Consider the following 9,025-nt stretch of genomic DNA (forward strand, 5'->3'; position numbering starts at 1 on the left):
TCGCTCTACCATTCTCCCTGACAAGCACATCAATAAACCAGGGCAGGAATCTGAGGAAGAAGATAGCAAAATGGGGCACATGGAATACTGATGAATAATAGAACGTAGTGAAGAGGGGTAAATCAAGAGAAAAATGACAGGGAAGGTCTAAGTAAAATTTTGTGTGTGTGTGTGTGTGTGTGTGTGTGTGTGTGTGTGTGTGTGTGTATTTGAAATACCAAAGTAGAAGCCATTTGAAAATTAGCATGCACCAAATACAAATAAATGACAGGGACTATCTAGGATAGAGGTGTAAGTGAGAGGAGAAAGGGTCAGTGGAAATGGTATAGAAGAGTAAATGTGGTCAGAATTCTAAAGGTAAAAATGGAACATGGATGTTTGTCGAAATTGGTTTGCCTTGGGGGAGAAGGAAAGGCTGAGAGAAAGGTTGAGTCCAGTAAAGTTATGTGCAAATGGAGTTTGGCCTAGCATGCATGAAGACCCGGGTTCAGTTCCTCGGTACCACATACATAGAAAAAAGCCGCAAGTGGAGCTGTGGCTTAAGTGGTAAAGCTCTAGCCTTGAGGAAAGCCCAATGACAGTGTTCAAGCCCTGAACTCAAGGCCCAGAAATGGGAAAAAAAAGAAACCCCTGTACAACTACTTGTACAGAAACCAAGAAACCTCATTGAGGTATCATAACTAAAAATACATCCATATTAAGATTTCAGAAGAAAAGAAAAAGAAATGTCAAAAATCTGTCCCCCCAAATTATTTCTACTTCATTCCTAATATGATAGAAATTAAAACAAATATGCTATATGAACTTTTACCACTGATTCAGGAAAAATTCAATATTCAATATTATTCATCACCAATATGAATATTATGCATTGTCACCTTCCTTTTGGCACAACCTACCAAAACTATAAGGTGCTCATATTGTTACATCTAGAATTATATTTGTAAGGACTGTGTCTTACACTTCTACTCATTCTAGCAGGCAAAAGTATGAATAGAAGGATATTCCATAGAATAACTTTTATATTAAGAAAAAGTTCAGGATAATTGGACTGCTCATCAACGAGGGGTTATTTTAATACATAATGGCATAAACATTCAATAGATTTTTATGGCAGATTTTATACCTCTGTTTTCATTACAGAAAAATGTCAGCGCATAGATAAAGGAAAGCAAGAGATTCACACATAATGAATGCTAAATAAACACCAAAAAATGGCTCACCACAACTCTCTGAGGAAGAAGAATGAAGGTCAGGGTCACTTGGGTATCTCTTGTTTTATTTTTTATTGTGAGCACATATAAATTTCCCATTCAGATGGGCTTTAACTAAAGAAAATTGTAATCGAGGAAGCAGACAATTTTCCCCTGTGGTCAAACCTTGCGTTGTGTATTTTTCTTGGCTTTTCAATTGCATAATTGTTGCATAAGCTTCTTTACACTAATAAATTCATGATTTCACTTTATGCAATAAATATCATACTAGACTTTTCCTGCAATCATAATTCATAATAAAAATGTGCATTCAATATGAGCCCCAGGGACAACCTAGGGAGGTTGGAAGAGAAGAGAAGGAGTTGCTGAAGCCTTAGGCAGTACCCATAGCTAGCTATCCAAACACAATTAAGTTTCTCATAAAACTCTACAACCGGATGCCACAAAATTCCAAAACCCACTTTCCGCACAACCCATGGCTGTGAGGTATGCTTACAAAATGCCCTAGGAATCTGATTTAATACTGTTATTTGTGTACTGAGGAAGAACATCACTAGGTAAATTCATCTATGAGGGTTCTCTTAATTCCCCATATAAGGAAAAGATAGGCATGTTGAATGAAAATGATATCACATATGTACGTAAAACTTAGCTTCAATGTTGCAACTTACACAGTACCCCTACTATTTCACTTAAATGATATAAATTCTATATGTGAAAACACTTAGCATCTGATGCCATTCAGCTACAGCCAGATATTCAACATCTGGTACTCTTGTAACTCCATTAGGATACAGATAATGTGTAAAATGACATTTCTGCTTTCAAAAAGAGAGGGTATCTCTAGATCTAAGATATAAGAATAGATAGGTACATCTACTGGTGTTATATTTATAGCTGTTTATATTAAGAGAGAGAGATCTGTGCTGCAGCAAACAGAGGCTCAGATGGAAAGAGCTGGAAAAGAAAGAGGAAGAGGTGGGAGGAATAGAGAAAGAAGAAAAAAAAAAGGAAAAAAAAAGAAATCCATACCACAATAAAAGAAAACATCCATTCAGTAAGCATAACATTTGTTTCCATGTTGCTAATTTACAATATATATTAGGTATGACTTTTGCAAAAACTTTTAATCTAGTTTTTAGTAGTTTGGATATATAATTATCTAAGTGTTTCTTTTATATGTTAATACAGTATACATTATTCAGTTATTTTGTATGCATTATGATAATATTACCTAATGAATTTTATATTTGTTAACAAGTTGAATAAGAAATAAGACAGCACAGTTTAAAGTAATTAAATAGGGTTTAGGAGATTTACAACTTTATATTCACTAGAAATGCTTTTCTTTAATGGAAGTCAGAGGGTAAACAAATGCACAGTGGTGCTCTCTAGACATTATGCTGGAAATGAGCTATATAACTTGTGGGTAGGGATAGGAAGGAAAAACTGGGAGAGTTCAAGGGAAGGGATGATATTGTTCAAAATGATATGTACCTGACTTATGTAACTGCTCTGCCCACCATGTTTATAATAATAATTTAAAAATAGTGTTTTCAAAATCATGTTAAGTGAAATAAGCCTGACTCAAAGGAACATAGGCTCAATGGTTTCCCTCATTTGTAATAGTTAGTACCCATCTAGGACTCTCCTAGCAGAGGACTACAGTAGCTCAAAACCTAGGTACATAAGGTCATATAGGATGAGGCTAAATGAAAGGATCTTCAGGATGTGGAAACAAGAGCTTTGTATTATGTGATTGTTATACTTAATGTACTATGTTATTTCTCTTCTCTTTTGTTGCCCTTTGGTTAGTCTCATATTGTTATACTATCTGATTTTGTTACCTGATATATTGTATATCTGTTTATTTGTTTATTTGAGATAGGAAAGGGAAGGGTGGGAAAACAAGATGATTGGGAGGGGATGAGGGGAAGGAAATGGGGACAAAAACATGAGAGGGGGTGTCAATGTGTGAGAAATGATGTACCCACTGTTTGGATAATGTAAATATGACCCCTTTATAAATTACAATAAAAAAATTAAAAAAATAAAATCAAATAATGACAAACCAAAAATACAACCATATTTATATATACATAAAGATCATTACTTTAATAAAAATGATTTCTAAACTATTATATTATTGCCAAAGAGAGTGAAATCCAGAAGTGTAGGCTTGATATTTTCAGGGGACAGGATGACAGTAACAATAACAACAGAATCTTTAACTTTACCTCCCTAATCTGTAGTTTTACATAATTCTTTTTTTTTTTAATTTTTTTTATTGTAATTAGTAAAAGGGTTACATGATATTTGCCAGATAGAAGGTGCATTAATTCACATACATTGATACCCTTTCACATGTCTTGGTACCCGTATCCCTCCCCCCCCCACACCCCCCACCCGTCTTTACATAATTCTTTTAGTGCCAGTCCTGGCACTCAGGCTCACAGCCTGTCTCTCTCTGAGCTTTGTTGCTCCTATCTAGGATTGTATCACATGAGCCATAGCTTCATGTCCAGCTTTTTGGTGGTTAATTGCAGATAAAAGTCTCATGGACTTTTCTGTCCAGGCTAACATCACGCTGTAATCTGAGCGTTGCAATAAATGCTAACCAATTTTTTTTATTATTATCATGACAACATCAACAAATCCTTTTTCCCATGCTTAATGAATGCCCTAACCACAACATACCTTCTTCTCACCCTAAAATTTCCCAGACAGAATTAGACAGTTATCCTTCTTTGATATGTAACTTTTAAGTATTAAAACATTTACCTTGGTATTATATACATGTTCTAGATTTGACTTATCAAAACCCAGAACGTGCAGTGAGAATTTGGCAACAGCAGCACACTAACCCTTTTCCAGATGGACCAAGAATGCTTCAGAAGCCCTCTGCGGTGCCAGTCTTTCTCTGTTCTACCAGGCCCCAATCCATCATTAGAATCTAAATGTGGTCGCTCTGAGGTACTAAGGACATTCCATTCTCTCAAGGGTTGGTAAGCACAGCTTTGTTCTCCAGAATTTAGGATTTACCACTGCACATTTATGGAGACAGGTTCTATTTCAAACTATTTTCCACACCATCTATGAATGTTAATTTTTACTATTTTCTAGGCTACGAATGGCCAACCATTTGATCAACAGAGTCAGTTCACTCCTGGAAAAAGGATCTCAAGGAGATAGTTGATTTCTTCTTCAGAGCACAGGAAAGGCATTATTTCAACTGCAGATTCAATTAAGAATAGCAATAAAATTTCTATTCTACAGTGGCTCTTTTCCTGCATGAGCTGGATCCATTTCATATGTGGACCTTTCAGTGTCAGATAAACTGTACAGGGAGATTGTGGACTCTTTGCCAGAGTTCTTGGAAGATTGCAATTTTAAATATTCAGGAAGGATATTATTCTCTAGGCGTGAAATTGAAGTGTGGAATTGGAACTCAGCATTTAATATGAAACATGTGTCCAAAGTTCTAACCAGGTAAGTTTTAAATAGAACGCATTCTTCATTTTGAAAGATTGTTCTATTTTTTTTTTGCCAGTCCTGGGCTTGAGCTCAGGGCCTGAGCACTGTCTTTGGACTTTCTCAAGGCTAGAGCTCTACCACTTGAGCCTCAGCACCACTTCCGGCTTTTTTCTATACGTGGTACTGAGGAATTGAACCCAGGTCTTCATGCATGCTTGGCAAGCACTTTAACCACTAGGCCAAACTCCCGGCCCAGATTGTCCTATTTTTAAATAGTAGATTAAAACCTTGTGTAAGTAATTTTATTCATTTTAACAACCACTTATTTAACATTTAGCTAGAATAAGAAATTATTCTTTCTTAGGTAGAGGATTAAAATTAACAACCTATTGAAATTATCTGTTGAAGAACTTACTGAAAAAATGGAAACTATATGTGTCTACATGTTTTTTAAATGGCAATCTGGATTGAACACTAAAAGAGAAAAACTACATGTTACAGGAAGACAAATGTATAAGAAGTTAAATTTGACTAATAATGCTACTTGAAGAACATTTATTTTCAACAATTGCAAAGCACAGAGTGTGACTTGTTAATATGTTAGTCCTGTAGGTCAAATCAGGTTCACCCAAAGGAAAAATGTTACATTTGCTAGTAGTTGTCAACTCGTTTGCATTTGCTAGCCTGCAAGTATTTGTCTCTGCAAGAGATTTGCATTTTAATTAGTAAAGAAGCAGAGTACCTTGCCAGTCTGAACTAGTACCATCCAGTACACTGAGGGCCAAACAGAAAGAAAAGACAGATGAGTGCTGAAATTCCTCTCTGCACTGGAGCTCCGTCATTCATTATCTTCTGTCCCTGGATATTGTTATTACTGATTTGTAATCCTTTTGACTCAGAGACTCAGTTTCACATGATTGTTTCTTAGTTTTCAAGCATTTTTGTTGGACTACTTCTAGGCTTCGGCTTTCCAAAGTTCCTTATATAAAATGGCATAGTATGTGTGTTCTTCTGTATACTTTAAGTCATTTCTAAATTATTTCTAATACAATGTGAAAGTGATACACATATTGTTTAAAGCACATTGTTTAGGGAATGATGACTAGGAAAAAGCCTCTGTGTGTGTGTGTGTGTGTGTGTGTGTGTGTGTGTGTGTGCGTATAAATATTTAAATATTTCATTGAATTGGTGAGAAAGAAACCACAAACACCAAGGTCCAATTATATTATCTATTTCTATATGATGATGAGAGGAGACTTCCAGAAAGAAGGTTGTTAGACATACAGGGAATATATTATAGAGATATAGTTTGCCAGAAAGAATTATGTTATGGACCTATAAGATGGGCATATAATTTCAACTTTTAAGACCTACCCCATATAATTATTAATACTTTGGTCACACACACACACACACACTCTTCTGGACTCTCACACATCTTGAATTACTAAGTCTTTAGTTCATGGTTCAAAAATAAAATTCAGAAAATAAATTTTACCTTTAGAGCATATTGAAATTCAGAGATACAGAAACAATTAAATATTATTGAAGGAGAAGAAGAACTTCAGTATCTATTCAACCTAATGCCTTGCATCAGAAGTCCTTAAAAAAATCACTCTTCACTCAGCAGATAGTGTTATTTTTTTATATAACATCACTTTCAGGTCAAAACTTTGCTATGGATCCCTTGTCCAAACCTGGCTCATGACTTAGGATTCCTCATAGGATGTGTTTGTATACTTTATTTATTTTATTTTATTTTTTATGCTTACATGGAATTATCTCACCAAATGTTCTACTCCACTGACAAATCTCCCTTCTGTTTATTAAACACGCTGGATCTTTTCCATGCAGCTTCCTTCATCAACCTACCAAATGCAGCACTACTTTGTCATTCACTACCAATCACATTATAGTCATTTCAAGGCACTTTTTAGCTGGAGAACTGGTATAGCTCTTTACTTTCAGCCTTATGAACATAGAAACCATATGCTCAGTTCATTAGGAGAGGCCCACTATAACATAATCGTGACTGAACGAAATTAGGAGGGAAGTTGACAATGTACAAATGTGATCACTCTCAGTTCAAAGAAAATCACTCCCAGTTTATTTAGACTATAACTCCAAGTTCGATGGTTTTTATGATATTTGCTTAGGATTCAATCCATTTAAAAGTGATTTATGATCAAATGTGATATTGATCAGGAAAATAGAAATTAGAAGTAATAATTTTCAAGAAGTAGTCATCAACCTATGACAATAATTTACTGCCAGGGAAAACTGGATGATTTTTTAAATGGACTTTTAACTCTTTATTTTTGTCTTCACAAGAAAGAGAGACTGGGGACAAATGACAAGGGAACATTTTGGATGAGAAAATATATTTGGTGAAGAACACCATTGTAGAAACCTTGGGATCTCATAGCAGAGATTTGCAATAGAGCAAAACCTAGATACATAAGGCCATACAGAATCATGCACACGAAAAGCTTTTCCTTGGGAATTGTGTTTATATAGACTTTTCCGATGCATCAATAATAAAGACTATGATTTAAACTGTGAAATTCCTGATCAGCAAATGTTGGAATTGGACAGGGATCTTTTCCTCTAGATATTTCGTGTGTGTGTGTGTGTGTGTGTGTGTGTGTGTGTGTGTGTGTGTGTGTGTGTACATATATTCTGGTAATAAGTAATGACCAACTCTATAACTCTAGGCCAAGGCAACATGACTGATAGCCTGTTAAATAGCATGAACCAAAGGTTTCCTAAAGACTAGAACCAACAATTCCTGCTATTTTGTGTAAGAAATGAATCCAACAAAGCATAAGTACATTTTCAACAGAACAAAAATACAAATCAATCAGGGTTTCTTACTGTATGAATTTTGAATCTCTTAAAAATGTATATGAAAGTGGATTAACAAAAGCAAACCATTAGTATATAGACATGTACCTGACTGTCCTGAAACATTACAATGAAGAAAAAAATTTACTTCTCCTAAGATCTACTGTGGATTTCAAACTAAGTCCTTTGGAAGAAAGGAGGGAAAAAAGGCCACATAAAAACATATTCTTAAAAGAAAATAAGGATACTTTTATTCCATTGTTTGGTTTATCAAAAGTCTAATGAATTGAATTTTTCCATCTTAGCTTAGTGCATTTTATGAGATTAATTTTGCATCATAGCCCATTGATGGATTATTTTCAAATGCTAATATTAGTTTGTTTTTGTACATCTGGACTTTGTTATCTAAGATTTTTTTCCCACATAACCTTAACAAGAGGAGTGCATGCTGAAAAAGTACAAGCTGTTATAGTAAGCATCAATAATCACCTCATATGATAGATGGACCTGAGGAATTCAAGTTTCTCTTCCAAATCCCAGTTTACAACCTGTTAAAATTCTGTGGCTTGGGGTATTTTAAATCACTGAAACTACTCTAACTTTTGGGAAAATAGCTGAAAGTGGAGTCAGGTTTTTTTTTGTCTGCATAGGAAAGGTTGTTACTTTCATAACTTTGTAGATATAAACCATATTTGACCTTTCTGAATTTTGGTAGAATTTTTTTTATGAAAATAAAGTAAAACCAGTCAATTTATCTTATTTACACCTCCTAAGAGATTTTTGTAAAGCACACACTGGAGATTAGAGAATTTTTTTCACAAGTACAGCATGAGGAAATATCACTATTACAGATTTTTTAATAGTTATAAGAGTAGAATTGTAAAGGTGAAATATATAGTCAATATTTGGTACAGAGAGTTGCAGGAAATTTAAAGAGTTGTCTCTTGGGTGGTATTAATAATTTGTAAGAAAAAGTGAGTAATGAGCTACTAAATCTAGTTCCTTGCCATTCTGGTCTATTCACTGATAGAGGAATCAGAATCCGATTTTGTTTCAAAAGGAAATAAAACATAAATTTGATAATATTTTTAAATGACAAGGAAGAAAGAAAACTAACTTTTTAAAATCTTTATTTTGAGGTAGTTGTATTGAAAAGAAGATATTCTGCAGAGGATCCATATAAATCAGAGATTCAAATGTCTGATGAGTAATTAACTGCAATCCATGTTAGGTAACACACAGATTTTAAAAATTAAACTGAATGTGGATAAAAATGTGTATGTAATTAAGACAGTGGCCCATTAAGGTTGGAAGTAACTTGTGATTATGTAATGAAAACTTCAGACTTTGTGCTTTGATCTTGTGTTATTGTTGAAAGCATCCTTTTTCTTGGCTACTTACATAATTTTCATAAGGATTCTCTCTCCTTAAGGATCTGCCCTCTTTGTGACCTCCAACTACCAGGTATTGGTATGAGTGCTTACCTTGCTCAA

This window comes from Megascapheus bottae, chromosome 23 (genome assembly GCF_031878675.1).
Source record: "Megascapheus bottae isolate mThoBot1 chromosome 23, mThoBot2.hap1, whole genome shotgun sequence".
In the NCBI taxonomy this organism is placed as follows: domain Eukaryota; kingdom Metazoa; phylum Chordata; class Mammalia; order Rodentia; family Geomyidae; genus Megascapheus; species Megascapheus bottae.